Below are 19,347 nucleotides of genomic sequence, written 5' to 3'. Positions count from 1 at the left end.
AAGCATATAATTCTGTAACATAACAATACCACACTCAAGCATACCATATGACATTTTAGGTAAAATGTTCAAATTAAAACTATAAATTATTATACCCATATTATTACCCTACCAACCACACTCAAGCAGGTGTTACTTCTGCCAGGCCCTGTATAGCTTTTCTGTCTCCTTACATTGTATTATTTATTAACTTACAATATACACATATATTCTCATAATATGTATGGAAGTTTATACAAAACTGTTTGATCTTAAAAAAAGAAACCATTTTTTGTGCATTGTCAGAATTTCCTGCTTTAGCATCTTTATTCTGAAGTAATACAAATGGGTATCTGTTCATATAAACTTGAGGTTGGAGGTGAGGTATCTGTACCACGTAAGAAAATTATCTTCTAAAGATCAAAAAAGTCTTGGGAGACTCCATAGAATTATGGAAGGTCAGTCAAAAACAGCTAATACAATAGAAATGGCATTGAATTAAAAGTCAGGATCTATTATCCTGTGCCACATGACCTTGGATAAATTGACTTCTCCATAACTCAATTCCTCTTTCTTTAAATGCAGAAGTGAATGACAATAACCCATGAGATTTCTTTCACTGCTATCATTCCTGGTACCTGATAAATGCTTAATAGATTAGTGTATTAGTAGATTAGTATATGCTCAATAGAATAGATCTATTATTAGTGGTAGCATACACTGTTAATATTCAGCAGGCAGCTTAGATATGTTATGTCCAATATTACTTGTGGGGCTGTAACAAATTCTTGTCCAACTTAAAGCATACACCATCTGGGGGGAAGCCTATCAATATTAGAACTCATATGCAACCTTGGAACTATCTATCTAGAAAGACTTAGAAAACCAACCTTAAACACCACAGAAAGAATGCTTTTCTTCTTTTGTAATCTATGCTGGCCAGTTTTCCTTGGTTATACTGTATGTGAATAAATTTTAACATGCAACCAATTCTCAAACATTTACCTTTTTAGGGTACCTAGCAAACTAGATAGATAGATAAATAGATAGAGTTATATTAATGAAACTATCTCCTAAACAAAAGTAGAGTAGTACAGATTTTTATCAAACTATTTCAAAATTTGGAATCACTTACTACATTTTAGCCTGTTTATTTACTTATTTTTTAAGAGAGAGGGGAAGAGAGGGAGAAAGAGAGGGAGACAAACATCAAAGTGAGTGAGAAACATTGATAAGCAACCCAGGCATGCGCCCTGGCTGGGAATTGAACAGGCAACCTTTTGGTTTGTGAGATGATGCCCAACCAACTGGGTCGCACTGGTCAGGGGTGTTTATTATTTTAACAAAATTATTTTAATAGTTAAATTCTATGAAGAAAACCTCTGTAATCAGTTTCTCCAGACACTCTTAGAATCCTAAACCAAAAGTGTTTACAGAAAAATTTAGCTTAACCTCAACAAGGATAAATATTTTTAATTTGTTTTTACTCCAGAATAAAGACATTTATTTTTGCCAGGACATGTAAGTCTTTTTTTGTATGTGACCTATATGAATATTTATTTAAATAGGCTAATTATGCATTGTATATATCAGGCACATTTGGCTTATTTATTTATAGGTCATATTTTTAATCATTGACATAAAATAAAGTTTCTCATAACTATATTTCTGTAACAGGATAAATCTTATATAATAAATTATATAAATGATATATTTATGAAAATTACATAATATAATAAGTTGGCTTTTCTGAACTGCTAAAAATTAATAGGTGTTTCATAAAAGTTTTTAGAGTTTTAAAAGTTTTCAAAACATAATTCTGAGTTACATGGCTGCCTTCACCTCAGAACTTGCCAGACTTTAAACAGGAAAATGTTCATTAACTCTGAAAATCTTTTTGTTTAATATTTTATTTATTTATTTTTAGAGAGTAGAAGGGAAGAAGAAAGAGGGGGAGAGAAACATCAATGTGTGGGAGAAACAGATCAGTTACTTCTCACATGTCCCCACCAGGAACTTGGCTCACAGTGTCAACCCAAGCATGTGCCCTGACCAGGAAGCCCATACCAAACCAGTGGGCTTTCAGTTTGTAGGATAACACCCAACCCATTGAGCCTCCTCAGTCCGGCCCTCCACAGTCCGGCCCTTCCCTTCTTTTCCCTTCCCTTTTCCCTCCCCTTCCCTTTGTCTTTCCCTTCCCTTCCCTTTCCTTTCTCTTTCCCTTCCCTTCCTTTTTTCCTTTCCCTTCCTTTTTCTCTTTCTTTCCCTTTTTTTTTTCTCTTCTCTTTTTCATTTCCTTTCTTTAATGAGTAGTCTTCTCAGAGTAGTTTTATGGAACATTTATAATTTATACATACTTTTTATTTTAGTGTTAAAAATTAATTGCTAATGATCCCCAAAGGCTTCTAGAGCATAACATATGAATTGATACAGTTATAGCATCACTAAGAGTCATTTCACTGGACTGCGGGAGGTCCTGATTAGTTTTATTGTTTACTTGCTCCCTATTTCCTGACTTCTCAGAATTCTATCAGCACATTTACTTTATTCTCAGGGATCAGTTAAGGGTTTTTGCTTCTTTCTTTTCTTTTTATTTTCATCATATATGTTGGATGGTTCCCTTAAATCCAACAGCCTCAAATGGAACATTATGTGAGATATCAGCGTTCATTGTCAATGTTGAGTAGTCAGTGAACTGTATTCCAAGAGCAGACTAAAATGAAATAAAATACTAGTAATGTAAACACCAAGAACAATCAAGCATATTTAAAGGTTTAAACAGATAATAGATATTATTTTCATCATTTATGAATCATTCAAAAACATTAACTTTGGATTTGATGGCAAAGGAAATCTTAATAATAAATTTCAAAAAAATCATATAGGCTACATTCACTGGCTTAAAAACATGCAATTTTTGAAATCATACAGACACACACACAAAATAAACCTGTTTGGGATGTTTCTTTAAGTGTTTTTCTGGGATGAAAAAGAAAACTTACCTAAAATCACAACTTACTTAAAAATGAGCATCAGTGAGTACCTTGACTATTAAAATCTGCATAACAGCCAAAAAGTAGTCCAAAGAAAATATTTTACTCTAAATGCATATATTTTAAAAAAGATTGAAAATAAATTAAATATTCAAATGAATATATTTAAAAATAAATAAAATAAATAAGAAAATATAAATAAATATTAAGTCAAACTTAATACAAGAAAACAAATATCCAACAAAAACTTCAAAATGATTATTAAAACCTGTCTTTTAATTTGAAAAGACCAGTACATTGACATTCATTGAGGTTCGGTAAACATAATTGAGAAAAGGAGAGAAACCACAATTAACTAGTAATAAAAAAGGAGTCATAGCTACACATAGAGGATATGCATATAGAAAACACTAGGTAACACTTTATACTAATGAATTTGAAAGTATATATTAAATGAGTATTATCCTAGACAGGTAAAATTATCAAATGAAAACAAAAATAAGTAGAAAATTCATACCAATAATGACAGAATATGAATAAATTTAAAAAGATTTTAAAATAACCCTTAAAAGCATAAACCTAAATATTTTTCAGGTTATTTTCATCATGGTATATAAATATCCAGTTTGTTGTATATGACAGGAATTCCTTCTCTTTTAAGGCTAAATAACAATCCAATTTATTCATACACCATGTAATATGTATACACCACCTTATATTTATCCATTCATCCACTGATGAACATTTAACTTGTTTCCACATCTTTAGCTACTATGAATAATTTAAAAAGAAGTATTTTAATACATGTTGCCCAAGACCCTTCTAGAGAGATCTAGACAACCTCCTTCTTCCCCTTCTTTTCCCTCAAAGTCTGTGCCTTTATCAGCTGAGCAGGCTACTTGAAGTTGGGAGGTGTAGGGTGTATATAGTAGTAGGAGTGGGTGGTCCCCTTGCCAAGGACTTGCTTCATGTTCTTGTAAACCATGGAGAACTCCCCCAGCTAAAGACTGATTGTTTCTGGCTGATTTCCACCTGGCTTAAGGTCTTGCAATTGCAGATGCCCACCAAGTCCCGCAAGATGAACACGTACCACAGGGCTCCTTCCCCACCTCCTTGCCCACCTGAGACTTCTCTAGGGGCCACACTCCTCCTTGGCCTTGTGCAGGTGCTTCAGCAGAGAGGGCAGTGCCCTCCTCAGGCCAGGATTTAGGCTCCTCAGGGCTGCATCAGCTGCTCTGCTCCTGGAACTGGTACTCCAGCTTATCAAGGTCCTCATTGAGGTAGGTGAGTTTGCGGAAGGTTCGTTTTTTCTGCTGCTGTACTCCCTCCATTTGTCATTTCTTCAAAAGTCTTTTTGTTGTTGTTTCCATTGTCTATTATAATTTTTTTAACACAAAAACTTAGAGAAAAAAAATTCTTTCTCAGTTCTCCCACGGTTCTTATCCCTCCCTCTTGCCCACACAACTCCTGACCCATTTGCGAGGGTCCAGTTCCTGTTTACCGAACCTGTTTACTGCCATTTTCACAGAAATCAACCAGGGCTGTGGGGCAGGAGTTTAGAAGAGGGTGACAGGACTGATCCACCCAAAGGTAGGCCAGGTGCAGCTTCACGGAATTCAAACGAAAAAGCTGGTAGCCTCACCTTGAATATTCTAAAGTAAGCTGGTGAAGACATGGGGTGGGCCCATCCATCTGAGGCTTACAGGACCTCATGGGCCTGTGTCAAACCCCAATAATGAACACCTGGAGAAGAATGGAGAGGACCAGCGAGGCAGTCTTGTGAAAAGTTTCACAATTCTCCCATGTTGGGAGGTGAGGAAAGTCTAAAGGCACCAGGAGTCTCACTCATTTTGTCAGAAAAATTTAACTTGAGTGTTAGCAAGTCACTGATACTGAGAAAGGTTATGAGGGGTTGAGCAGCTGATAAGAATGACAAATGAAAGTTTCTGATACTTTCATTTGGATTGTTAAACACAATTATTAAGCACTGAGTTGCTTTTAACTGTTTTTTTTAGCTCAATATTGGTTTAAACATAAAGATGTCAGGTTTAATTTAGAAACAAATCAAGAACATTATAAATATATGCAATTTGATTTTTAAACTCCAAATATACTTCCTAATATCAGATCATGAAGCAAGATTTTTGCATAATATGTGGTGCTATTTCAACCCTACCTTTAAATTACACTCGATCTCTAAACCAAACATAAAATAATGTCAAGTCTTACTCTGTTATCAAAACAGGATTTTCTTTCCAAATAGAATTTGAGTACATTTTAAGAAGCTTTTTGATTAATGAAAAAGATGGAAAAATGTCCTTATATATAATTCATTTAAACAAGAAATTATGAATGTCTGCCACATTCCAGGACACTTTTCTAGATTCTGGGGGTTGAGCAAGGAACAAAACAGAAATTATTGTTTGCATGGACCTTACTTTTTATTATGTGTGTGAATATGTGTGTGCTGGCAGAAGAGACAACAAACAAAATTTAAAAACAAGATCTAGTGTATATAAGAAAGTGGTGTGGAGAAAAATAAAGCCAGTAAGGAGACAGAAATTCAGGAAAGGGGAGTAATTTTAAATAAGCTTATCAGGAAGTATCTTCTAGATATATGTGAGCAAAGACTTAAAGGAGGTACAGAAACAAATCATGAAATTATCTGTGGAAAGCATTTGTCAAGCAGAGTAAATAGTAAGTGCAAGGGCCCTGAGGAAGGAGTAAGCCTGGAAATGTTAGGAACTGCAACAAGTCTAGTGTGGCTCCAGGAGACTGATCCTGGAGTAGGATAGGAAGACCTGATATCAGTAAGCCCAGAGACAACTCATATGGAGTCTTCTGAGCCATTATGTGGAAGTTGGCTTTTACTCTGAGCATTTTGAGCAAAACATTATCTGATTTATTTTAAGAGTCTGAAAGTCCTGGAATAAATTGTTAGAAGCAAGAAAACTAGGAAGAAGGTACTGCACTTAAGAGACAAGAAAATGATAGTAACTTACAGAGCACGTCAGTGGCAGTGGAGGTCATGAGAAGTGGTCATAATTTACATGTATATTTGTAAGATCGACTCATTGAGATTTGCTGATGGACTGCATGTGAGCTGTTAAAGAAAGAGGAGTTGAGAATGACTCCAAGTTATTTGGGCGAGGATGAAATTGCTCCTAATTGAGTTAGAAAGGCTATAGTTGGGGCAGATTTTGGAGGGAGAATCAGGACATGTTGAATTTGGGATGTTTGCTGGGGAAGATGTTTGGGTGTTAGAGTTTAGAGCTCACATAAGAAGTCTAGGCTAGAGCTATTCCCATGTCAATTAATGATGCCAAGAGCAAATTCTATTATGTAATATGTAATCTTACATAATGTATAAAGATCAGGAAGCTCAGAAAGTCCCAAAGAAGTTGGACCCAAGGAGGAACACACCAAGGCACATCATAATTACATTAGCCAAGATAAAAATGAAGGAGAGAATCCTAGAAGCAACAAGAGACAAGGAGACAGTAACCTACAAAGGAATTCCCATCAGACTGTGAGCTGATTTCTCAAAAGAGGCCTTACAGGCAAGAAGGAGCTGGAAAGAAGTATTCCAAGTGAAAGGCAAGGACCCACATCCAAGATTGCTCTATCCAGCAAAGCTTTCATTTAACATGGAAGGGCAGATAAAGTGCTTTTCAGATAAGGTCAAGTTAAAGGAGTTCATCATCACCAAGCCCTTATTTTATGAAATGTCAAAGGGACTCATCTAAAAAAAAGAAGATAAAAAACATGTAGAGTAAAATGACAGCAAACAGCTGTCATTTAGCTAAACAGCTAAATAATTATAGCTAAAACAAAAACCAAAAGAAACTAAGCGAACAACTAGAATAGGATGAGAACCACAGAAATGGAGATCACACGGAGGGTTAGCAAGAGGGGAGTGGGGGTGGAGGGGTAAAGGTACAGAGAATAAATAGCATAGATGGTAGGTAGAAAATAGACGGGGAGGGCAAGAATATTATGGGAAATGTAGAAGCTAAAGAACTTAGGACACATGAACATGAACTAAAGTGGGGGAGTGTGGGTGGGAGAGGGTGTGCAGGGTAGAGGGGAATGAAGGGGGGAATGGGACAACTGTAATAGCATAATCAATAAAACATATTAAAAAATAAATTATTTAATATAAAATTACTCATCATTTACTACCTAAAAATTATGGGTTTTTTTAATTCTAAGAGAGATGTTGTGAAATTACATACTTATGAAAGGGGTTTGCAAATTAAAGATTGAAAAATACTATATTTCCCTAATATATTTATATATTATCCTTCTGGTTAATTTTAGTATAAAAATCATTGAACTTTATAGTATGGGTAGAAGCTTTAAATTACATCTACTTCAGCAATAATAGTTCACAACTGAAAAAGAGCACTTCTGCGTGATAGGTGAGACTGGCCTGACTAATAAATACTTCAATCTTAGTTCTGACTCAAAGGCAAAATTCAGAGCCAGTTTCACTTATACCATTTCTTCAAACTGCCCTCTGTAACTTGAGGCCTCTGCATAACTATTAAGCAAGCTGTTCATTGGTATAACATTCTCTGGACTTTTCTTAAAAGCTATGAAACTGGTCAACAGAAGACCCGACATTCAAAACCTTCTTTTATTCCAAGATCCATCAGCCATTCCAACACAACTTGTCTCATGCGACTTGGCTCTGACATTTCTCTCCAAAACAGCCCACAGTTGAGTCCCAGGCTCATTCCAGGCCTAGGCAGTATCTTAAGAAGAGCAAGCATAGAGCTCATGGTGTTCACTTGACATAGGACAGGTCAGAAACGGTGTTATTTCATCCAGCAGAACAGAACACCTTGCCCTGGGACATGCTATCACCTGAAGAATAGGGGCCACTGTAACCCTTAAGACACACCCAAACCAGTCGTGGGTGTTGTGGTTGCCTGGGAAAGTTTCCTAGAGAAGGTGATGCTGGAAGTAGGACTTGAGGGACTACTAGGCACAGGGTATTCTTGACACAGGAAACAGTATGTAAAAATGCACAAATGTGAGTTTCGATCATCTGTGATAAATGTGAGAGTTTTGGTAGTTTTCAAGGGTAGTGTTCTTATGAGGAAGTGTCAAAGTGACTAAGAAGTTTACTAAATAAAAAGAAAGAAAGGCTTTGTATTCTTTGCTAAAGATTTAGATTTTATCTTTAAGGTGATAAGGAGGCAGCAAGTTGTTTTAAGAGTGAATTGATATAAACAGGTTTTTGTAAAATATGATTGCAGTAGACAGGTTTTTGGAAAATATGATTTCCATCCTGTGGAAAAGGATGGGGAAGGCAAGCTAGGGGCAGATGGATCCATTAAGAGGCAATCTATTTGACAAATAATGAGAGCAGAAACTGTGCAGATGGTGAAGAAGTGGTGATTTTAGGAAACATTATTAAGGAGAATTGATATAAATTAGCAGCTGGCTAAATGAAGTGAGTAAGATGAAGAGTGCTAGGATGACACTCAGGTGTCTGGTGTGGTGCTTGATAGAATCACCGAGTCAGGCCACGCATTGGGAGGAACAGGTTTGTGATGAGTTCTGTTTTGGAGTTGAGATAACTATGAAACTATGGTAACATGTCCAGTATGTATTGGATTATTGGGGCGGAGCCAAAGAAAGAGGAAAATTTAGAATCTCAGTAGGAAATAGGTGGCTAACTCAAAAAAGTAATTGGAAAGGTGTTAATGAAGGACGTATTACAACGGTCTGAGCGGGATTAGGCAACTAAATAGAGATTGGTTGGAACTGAAAGGGTAAGGGAAAAGGGTTTACTGAATGGGCAAGAGCTACAGCTCTACTAGAGGACAACCTGAAAGGTGCTGTGGTCTTTGGAAGCAGGGAAATGCCACATTCCCTTTCTTCAAAGCAATCCACATCTCAGATGGGTTGCCTGGACCTATGGCAGTTGACTACATGAGATACACTTACTCAGGAGAGGTAGCTTGTCCTTTGCATCAGCCTGGGAAGACTGTCCTGTTACCAACACTTTGACCAAATATCCTTGGATTATTACAGCATTGCATTTCTAAGTAACACTGACAACTGTTTATATAATTCTAATTGCCTGATAACCAGGGCAATCAGTTAAATCTGTAAATCATCAAAATTAGAGAAGACTATAGACATGACCTTCTATAGTCTGCTATTTCCACATCTCTGGACGTGCATGTATCTAGGAGCTAACGCTGTGAAGGGAACATAGGGAAGCAGAGAATAAACACAACTCCAAGGCATTTATTTCATGTTAAAACAATCACACATACATAATAGGACAGAATGCAAATAAATCCATGTGAATTTTAAAGATAAAACAGAATATGTAGAGTAATTTCATGTTCCTCTTCCATGAGGAAAATTGGGAGAAGCATTATGTCCAGTTGTCATTGGAGTCCATAAATCAAACTCTACCATTTAAAATTTTCATGACCTTGGGCAAATTGTTAAAATTCTCAGAGCCTTGAATGTCTTATCTGTCTCAGGATGATAATATCTAACACAAGTGTTACTATGAGGATTAAATGAAATAATTTGTTACAACAAACTAGCACAGTGCTTGGCAACACTGCCTAAGTATGCACTCTTTTCATTCTCAACTCTTCTTGCACTAGACATGAGGTTACTGAGAGTGGTACTGATTTGTCCAACAATTAGTTCATGGAAGAGTCAGGACCAAGAAAGGGAAAGATTAAGCATCTGTTATGTGTCTGCAACTGCACATGGAGCATACGTAATGTCATTTAATCCATACAAAAGGCCTTGTGACTTAGACTGAACCTATTTTCTGGCCCCCATCCCAGCAGCTTTCTGCTACATCACGCTGCTTCTCTTTATTTGGATTCTCCACTTGCTCAACATGCAATTGCATTATCTTCCAAGAAGCCCACCAAGACATTCACATCAAATTTGCCCTCTTGCTGTAGCCTTTCTTTTGCATACCATGATGAAAGCTGACTCCAAAATCATAAATGGGTGGGATTCTGAAAGGCAGAATTGAGCACCTGAGAGGCCAAGGTCAGGAAAACACCCAGATTCAGATTTTAGGAGATTGGAATCAGGCTTGGAAATATTTCTTCCTTCCATCTTCTTTTCTAGAGAGAATAGCTTAGGATGGACCCAAATGACTTTTTACTTTTTCTAAAGAAAGAAATATGCTTATGCAATTGCCAATTTGGAAGATACTAGCAGCAAAAGAGTGAGACATGTATATAGCAGCATTTCCTCAGCATTTTCTACAGATGAGTCTAACACAGTTCTGGTTCAGAAGCCCTGGCCAAGGGATTATAGCCACTGCTAATATCATCCATCTGTGGACAATATGCTCACAAACCTTTCTGCCAATACAATGACAGGGCTGCATGAGATAGCACCTTTACACTAAGGGAGATGGTCCTTTCAGGATTATTACATTATGCTCCTTCTTACCCTACCAGGGATCACTTTGGTTATTTTAACTCAATTTTACCAACACCTGCCTCTGCTGCTCAGGAAGGACATACAAATGCAAAGCATCCATGGGGACATTCAGAGTGCTGAGAAATATGCAACTACTTGAGTCAGGCAAACAACTCAACATAAATTCACTTTATTATGCATCTGGTCTTAGCTGAAATGACAAATTGTATCTGGACATACAATGTGCAGAGATGAAGAAGAGAGAAAGGAGAAAGGAGAAATCTTAGCAAGTTTTACATTTTTATTTTAGGGTTTTCATTAGATCAAGGGTTCACAAATTTGAGCCAAAATTCTTGGCAAATGAAAGAGAGAGAGACTGGCCCAGGTTTTTCAGAGAACCAAGTATGGCAAGTTTTCTACAAAGTGCAATAGAATTAACATGTCCTCAGCTCTGTTTACTAACACTCCCCAGTTCTACTAAGGGAGATGGTCCCCTTAATTGTCAGAATTCTCATCAGTAAGATATTCTTCATTGCAGGGTTAATGGAAGCTAAAGCAAAAAAAATGTTTGCCTTAATGAATTATTAATATTTATTGATTTAAATAATAATAAGTTCCATTCTAAATAAGATTTGCATTAGCTTTTGACAGGAACATGATCAAACAACTAATATGCTATTATAGAATGCCAAAACTTGAACTAGGTCTTGTAATGTCTGGTCCTGATGTAAGGGGTTACCTCCATGACACCCTGTTGCTTTCTCCTTTTTCTTGAACTCTGCTATATCTCAGCAAGTTGCAAAAGAATTTGCCTCTTTCAGGCCACAAGTGCACAGGGCTAAGTGTGTCAATTTCTTAGAGAAGCACAGTCACGTAGTTAAGCATTCCTCTCACCTTTCCCCTTGTGTCTGTATCTCCGTAGAATGGCATTAGCTGTCAGCTGCTTTGGTTACACAGGCTGGAGTACAAGAAAACAGTGTGAAAGCAAAAATGCATTTAGTCTGAAAAAATACTGGATAAACAACAAATTAAAAGGTGAATAGACTGTGACCTAGCTTTGCATCAAACAGACCTGGGTTAAAATTTGAGTCCCATCATCAACTAACTGTGAGATCTTAGGCAAAGTAATTTAATTTCCCTGAGATGTAGTTTTACTTTCTGTAACATAGAGATAATAATAATGCCAAGACTATGTTCAAGGTTGTTTTGATGATAACATACTATAATAATATGTACAAATGCCCTTGTAATTATAAAGAACCATGAAATGATTAGCTGTTAGCTGTTATGGTAGGTATTAAAATACTAATATATTTCTGCTCAGCCTGCTATCAACTTAATTCCATTTGTTAAAAACTGTACCCTCGACTCCTCTTTTTTCTTTTCTCTCATACCTTTATAACTCTCATTTGATCTATATTCAAAATATATACAGAATCAGAACATTTCACACCAATTTACTTCTACCTGTTTCAAGTCATCTCTTGTCTGGATTTCAACAATCATCTTCTAAAAGGTCTCTGTTCCACCTCTCCTTCCCCTCCCTACCCCAAGGTATTTTCATTGTAATATCTGGAGTGATACCTTTAAATTAGCAGTCAGGTCATGCCACTTCTTTGCTTAAAACCTTCCAAGACCTTATCTTATCACTAACAATAGAAGCTGATATCCTTACAGTAACCTTCAAAGTCTTTTTATTTCTTAAAGAATGTCCTGCTAATGCATCAGATCACTTATGCCAACATAGTCCTTGGTCTCTGAAGACTTAGGAAACAATAAAACCACCCACTTCCAGGTTTCATCTGACACAGGGCTTGTCCTTATCTTGAGCCAGTTCCCTATCTGTTATCATTCCCTTGCTAGTTTACAAAGCATTGCTTTAGATCAGGCTCCCAAAGCTCTAGAATCCTATTGTTGAACATAGGTAGCCTCAGGAACCCAGCTTTGACATCCTCCAAAGCTTACAGTTAAGGGAAAGATCAGGATTGGCTTTGGTCTAAGCCCAAAAGAGACCAATGTCAGACCTCTATATCCGTGTACAAGATGTTCCATTTGCCTAGACTGCTATTTCCCATATGTAACTTGTCAAAATTCTACTCATTAGTCAAGGCTGAACTTAGATGCCACTGACTTCCTATATACTTACCTAATCGACCCATTTAAAAGTCAGTTTTTCTTCCTCTGCTCCACCAATACTCTCCTTCCATTTTAACCTGCAAATCATCTTCTTCATCTTAACACACTGAATGTATCTGATAAATTTTGAAAAAAAAGTCACTTTTTTAACAGTGGATCATTGAAATATTAATTCTCAAGGCAAAATAGGAAGATGGTCCTTTCAAATTTTTGAGTGGGGATTAAAGTGGGTTGAGAGAGGATATTGCTTTCTGGCAGGGTGAAATATTCACTTAGAGGGATCTATGCTCTCCCTTCCCTCCTCCTACCTCTCACCTTAAAGTATTAACTGTATTAAGAAGTTGAAAGTTGTAGACTTCTAGTCAAGATGGAGATGTAGATAAATATAGCTCACTTCCTTGTACCACCAAAGCAAAAGTTACAACTAAACTACTAAACAACTATCACCCAGAATTATCAGAAAATTGATCTGTATGGAAGTTCAACAACCAAGGAAATAAGTCATATTCATTCAGATGTGTAGGAGGGGTGGAGATGCAGAGACACAGAACAGGTGGCACAGGAGACACAGAACAAGGACACAGAACAGGCGATCCCACCCCCATGTGTGATGGGTAAAAATCGGGAAGGATATTTCAGGAGCAAGACATTTCAGCCCCACACCAGGTCCCCCAGCCCATGGTTCCAGAGCCAGGAAGATAAGTCCCCATAAGTTCTGGTTGTAAAAATCAGTGGGGGGTGGGGTGGCAGAAGAGAAGGAGGCATTCTCAGACATCTCTACTTAAAGGGTCTCAAACAGTCCTAGGATTTACACAGACTTACTCCCTCTGGGCTCCAGAACCAGGGCAACAGCTTGACAGGTGGGCACCAGTAGCATACAGGGAGAAACTGAAGTGTCTGACATCAGAGCAAGTGCCAAGTGTCCTTCTGGACAAAACTCCAGAGGCCAGGATTTGTCCCATTTCTGAGCCCCCCCCCCCATACAGATCTACAGAGCTGCAACACCATATATGAAACTTCAACCTGGTTCACACGGGTTGCCCCACCCAGGCAATTACATAATGCTCCATCATATCCACCCCATCCAACTTAGAGGTGTACTTTTCTTAGGCCATGCACTAAGACAGGGAGTCGAGGCAGCTCTACCTAATACATAGAAACAAACACAGGGAGGCTGTCAAAATAGGGCAACAAATAACAACAACAACAGCAGCAGCAGCAGCAGCAAAAACCAAAAAAAACCTCCAGAAAAAGAACTAAACAAAATGGCAATAAGCAATTTATCAGATATAGAGTTCAAAACACTGGTTATTAGGATGCTCAAGAAACTCATTAGGTACTTCAACAGCATAAAAAAGACCCAAGAGGAAATAAACATTACACTAAGTGAAATAAAGAAAAATTTACATGGACTCAACAGTGGAGTGGATGAAGCCAAGAATCAAATCAATGATTTGAAACACAAGGAAGAAAAAAATTCAATCAGAACAGCAAGAAGAAACAAGAATAAAAAGAAAATGAAGATAGGGCAAGGAGCCTCTGGGACAACTTCAAACATACCAATATTTGAATTATATGAGGTGCTGGGAGAAGAAGAGAAAGAGCAAGAAATTGAAAATTTACTTGAAACAATAATGAAATAAAACTTTCTTAATTTGGTGAAGAGAATAGACATAAAAAAGTCCAGGAAGCACAGAGAGTCCCAAACAAGTTGGACCCAATGAGGACCACATCAGGATACATCATAATTAAAATGCCAAATGTTAAAGATGAAGAGAGAATCTTAAAAGTGGCAAGAGAAAAGCACAGAGTTAACTACAAAAGACCTCCCATAACACTGTCAGCTGATTTCTCAAAAGAAACTTTGCAGGCTAAACAAGGCTGGCAAGAAGTATTCCAGTGATGAAAAGCAAGGTCCTACAACCTAGATTACTCTATCCAGCAAAGCTGTCATTTAGAATGGATGGGCAGATAAAGTGCTTCCCAGACAAGATAAAGCTAAAGGAGTTCATCATCACCAAGCCATTATTATATGAAATGTTAAAGGGACTTACTGAAAAAGAAGTTCAAAACTATGAACATTAAAATGGCAATAAATTCACAACTATCAACAATTGAATCTAAAAGGACAAACTGAGCAAACAAGCAGAACAGAAACAGAATCATAGATATGGAGATCATTTGGATGGTTACCAGTTGAGAGGGGGAAGGGGAGAATGGGGGAAAAGGTGCAGGGATTAAGAAGTACAAATTGGTAGGTTCAGAATAGGCAGGATAATTGCAAGAACAGTATAGCCAATGGAGTAGCCAAAAAACTTATATGCATGACCTGTGGACATGAACTAAGGATAAGGATGGAGATTGCCAGAGGGAATGGGGCACCAGGTGGAGGAGGGCAAAGGAGTACAAATTGGAATAACTGTAATAGCACAATCAATAAAATATATTTTTAAAAATTGATACCATAGAAAGGAAGGAAAGAGGGGAGGGAAAGGAAAAGGAAGGAAGGAAGGAAGGAAGGAAGGAAGGAAGGAAGGAAGGAAGGAAGGAAGGAAGGGAGGGAGGGAGGGAGGGAAAAGAAAAAGAAAAGAAAAAAGAAAAGAAAAGAAAGAAAGAAGAAATGGAGAGATGGAGGGGAAAGCGGGGAACGGGAGGGGAGGGGAGGAGAGGAGAGGAAAGGAGAATTAGTTGTAGACTAACAGTTATTCCCAAAAGCAGGCAGGGAGAGCTGTGTAGCAGAATCATCTGGGGAGAATTTTAAATAAAGTCATACCTCTGTACTCGTTGGCTTCAGAACTCATCAAAACCTGTACTCTGTCTCATTTTTTAATGATACATTTGTTAATGATCTTGGTTTTATTTTTTAATCATTTTTATTATTATTACAGTTGTCTCAGTTTTTCCCCCTTTGCCCTCCTCCACCCATCTAAACCCCTGCTCCCACAGTCAATCCCCACACTGTTGTCCATATCCATGGGTCATTCATATATGTTCTTTGTCTAGTCCCTTTTCCTTCTTTCCTCCATTACCCACCTCCCCTCTCCTCTCTGGTCACTTTCAGTCTGATACATGTGTGCTTGCCTGTGGTTCTATTTTGTTGATTAGTTTGCATTATTCATTAGATACAGGTGAAATCATTTTGACAAGAAAAAGTGTTTCAGCACTCAGCACTTGTCACACTTGCTAGAACTTGTATACATCATGATGCCACCTAACGAGAGAAAATGCTTCACCACTCATTGCTTGTTTTGACTGGTCAGTTTCAGCACTCGTCACAAGTTCCACAATGAATTAATGACGAGTACTGAGATACCACTGTATAAGGATCCCTGGGCTTCTTCTCTGGAAAGCCCTAGAACTTCAGTTTATGTACATCTGGGCCAGGACCTAGGTGTAATAACATTCAGCATCAAATGCTCAGCAAAGTTTAGGAATAATTGGCTTAGAGGCTATTTTAATACATTTTTAACAGATGGTGGTGACTGTAGATGAGGGAGGAAAAATCAGTCTGACCCTCAACACAGCACAAGAGAGAAGATGAACTAGCTAGAGGGTGTGCTTTTCCAGTTTAAGGTCATTTTATTTTTTTGTCTTGTCATTTTATTTTCTTTGTCTTGTCATTATATTCACTAATAACTTCCAAATAAAAAATTTTTTAGGCTTAGGTCACCCTCAGGGAATGAATATGTGAGCCAAAGATGTATGTCTCAGTGTAAATTAGTAAGTTGACATCCTAGTCACTGTACATTAGCCTATGTTGTGTGGGCTTTGCTGTGAGTCTTTTCTAAGAGATGTAACCATTTTATCAACAACATCAGGTTTCTGAAGTTGCAAACCTTCAGGCCTTGTGAAAAAGGACCAAGCAGAGGTTCATCCCATTAAAAGTTCATACATTAGTAGCTGGTGGAAACTCTCTGAACACTCCACTTACCTTTTACTCATTAACATATCATTAATATATTAAAAAATGAAAAATAGGGAAGATTTGGAGACCTGGGTACAGGTCTTGACTCTGTGACTGATTTGCTTTGTAATATCAATCAATACTGATCAAATACCACTTACATACTGTATTGCTGTGTCCCCAGCATCATCCTGGACATCTTATGCCCATCATTCTGCTTAATTATTCCATCAATCCTGCAAAAGGGTTATTATGTGGCAGATGCTATTAGATTCCTACACATTAGTGATTTTTTCATTGTCCTTAGAGAATCCCAATTTTATTTCAGGTTCTTGGTACATAAAATGTATACAAAAGAGTTGGAATTCTTGCAGCTGTCTTGGAGTCTAGGGTGACTCTAAGGATGTAACCCACTTGCTAAGAATGCAGAGGAGTAATAGCCTTGGCCCCTGAACAGACTGGAAGGCAATGTGCACTCCCTGGATGGTGTCCCTCTGTATTTCTTTTCCATACAAGATAAATAAACCACTGAAATCTTGGGTTTTCTTTTTATGTTGCCAAACATAATCCAAAGTGCTACAGAACTAGATTCTTATTTTAGGAAACCAGGTTCAGAGAGATTAAGTAATTTTCCTGAGATCACAAAGCTAGTGAGTACTGAGCACAAATTCTTTACCTGGTAATAGGATTCTAAGGCCAATGTTGTATGCTATATGACCCCCAAAAAAGATATTTCACTTTTATGTTTGGTATAGGCATTGTGCTTGGTATTGTAACATATATTATTTATTCTTTAAGGACGGGCTTTGCTATACCTAAAAATTGGGTGATTTAATTAAATTATCTCTTCTTTCCCTGGCTGGTGTGGCTCTGTGGATTGAGCATGGGTTGGGAACCAAAGGGTCACCAGTTCAATTCCCAGTCGGGGCACATGCCTGGGTTGTGGGCCAGGTCCCCAGTTGGGGGCACCTGAGAGGCAACCACACATTGATGTTTCTCTCTTCCTCTTTCTCCCTCCCTTCCCCTTTCTCTAAAAATAAATAAATAAAATCTTTTAAAAAAGAGATATAAGGTCTTCACCACCACCCTCACAAAAAATAAATTATCTCTTCTTTTCATTTCTATGAACCAAAACCAAAGACCCTTACCTATAGTCTAGCAAAGAACACTTGCCAACCTAGCCAAAGATTGGCTGAAGTCTTTTCTCCAAGTCAGGTGTTCTCCAAGTCAGAAAAAATGACCTCTTCATCTTTGATAAACACTCTTATATGAAGTTCAACAAGCCAAACTTGTTCTAGTCCTCTGCTTCCCTTTCAAAGTTACTTACACATTGTGGAAGTTGTATTGGAGCCTTAGGACCCATTAGAAATAGGGTGAAAGAGAACAGAAATGTAGATAGCTCTCCCGCTAGAGGAAAGAGATGGAAAAAAAAAAAAGGAGAGAATGGCTTGTTCTACAAAGCAGCAACTCCACATTACAAGGTTAAATGAAGAAAACACACATATACAAACAGAGCAAGTTAAAAACTAAAACTAGAAAATTCTGAAAACACCATACATCACTGTGTATTTAAGTACAGTTGAAGTGTTGAGTATAAAACAAAAGCAAAACACACAAAGTGAAGCCGTTAAAAAAAAAGAAAAATGATTATTTAAGCTCAGGATAAAAAACTTTTTTTTTAAACAAAGAAATGAGGAAAAGACTACAAAGGGAAAGAGCAATAGATTTGATTATTTTTTAAAAACTAAAAAATATAAATGACAATAGGAAAAGTTCAATTGTATGAGGAAAGAATTGCACATTACGATGATAAATCGTTTCAAACACATCAACAAACATTTAAATAACACAGTGTTAGGCAAAAGGTAACTAAACTAGCATCTTAATACACTGATGGTGGGGAGATAAAATAACAGCTTGTCTAAAAAGAATTTTAGCAATGACTATTTACCCAAGAATTCAGATCAAAACTTATTTGCAAATGTTTTCATGTTTTCAAATATTTTATTAAACATGACCTTTGACTCTTTCTTGAAAGAAAAGCCACTTTTAAAATTATGAATATTTACTTTCAGTGAAACTATTTATTTAACAAAATTCACAACAGGCTCCCTAGACTTCCAGAAAAGATTTGCTAATGCTACATTTATCAGAAGCTACATGAATTTGCCAAGGACACTACCTGGAAATCTTTAAAATCCTCTAGAATGTAAATGTCCTAGGTACAGTGATTTTCAACTTTTTTATCTCATGGCATATGTAAACTAATGCTAAAATTCTGTAGCACACTAAAAAATATATATATTTGCATACCTAACAAAAAAATAGATATAATTTTGATTCATTCACACTGGATAGCTACTGTTTTGTTGGCTGTGGCCTTTTTTTTTTTTTGACAATCTAAAAGAAAAAGGATCTGTACCCCTGATTAAATAGTCAGCCATTATATGTTTTAAAAATACTTGTGGCACACTGGTTGAAAATTTCTGTTCTAATATGATGGCTAGGAGGGGAGTCTCATTCATTCATTTATTCATTGTGAAAATCTGTGAAAAACATCCCTTTTTATTTTTTATTTTTTTAAATAATGTTTCATATCTATATGTTGGTGATAACAAATTGGATTTGTACAACACCAGGTTATTCACATTACAAATCCATATTAAATCACAGCTTTAACTATAGATTGAAATGTAGTTTCATAGTATTGAAGACTTACTTTTCTACTGCTAAATTATTTTCATTTCCTAGAACCAGTTACTCTCTTCTTAGTTTTTATGTCAGCATTCTTAATTAAGGTCAGGTTCAACAAACAATGCCAGATTCCACAGATGTGGAAAAGTAAATATTTATTATGCAACAATTATAATTATTCTCCATTTCCCAAAGCAATTTTTTTCTTTTTAAAAAAAT

The sequence above is a fragment of the Phyllostomus hastatus genome, unplaced genomic scaffold (assembly GCF_019186645.2).
Source record: "Phyllostomus hastatus isolate PE091 unplaced genomic scaffold, TTU_PhHast_1.1 phas_scaffold_317, whole genome shotgun sequence".
Classification (NCBI taxonomy): domain Eukaryota; kingdom Metazoa; phylum Chordata; class Mammalia; order Chiroptera; family Phyllostomidae; genus Phyllostomus; species Phyllostomus hastatus.
This window is presented reverse-complemented; position numbering follows the sequence as displayed.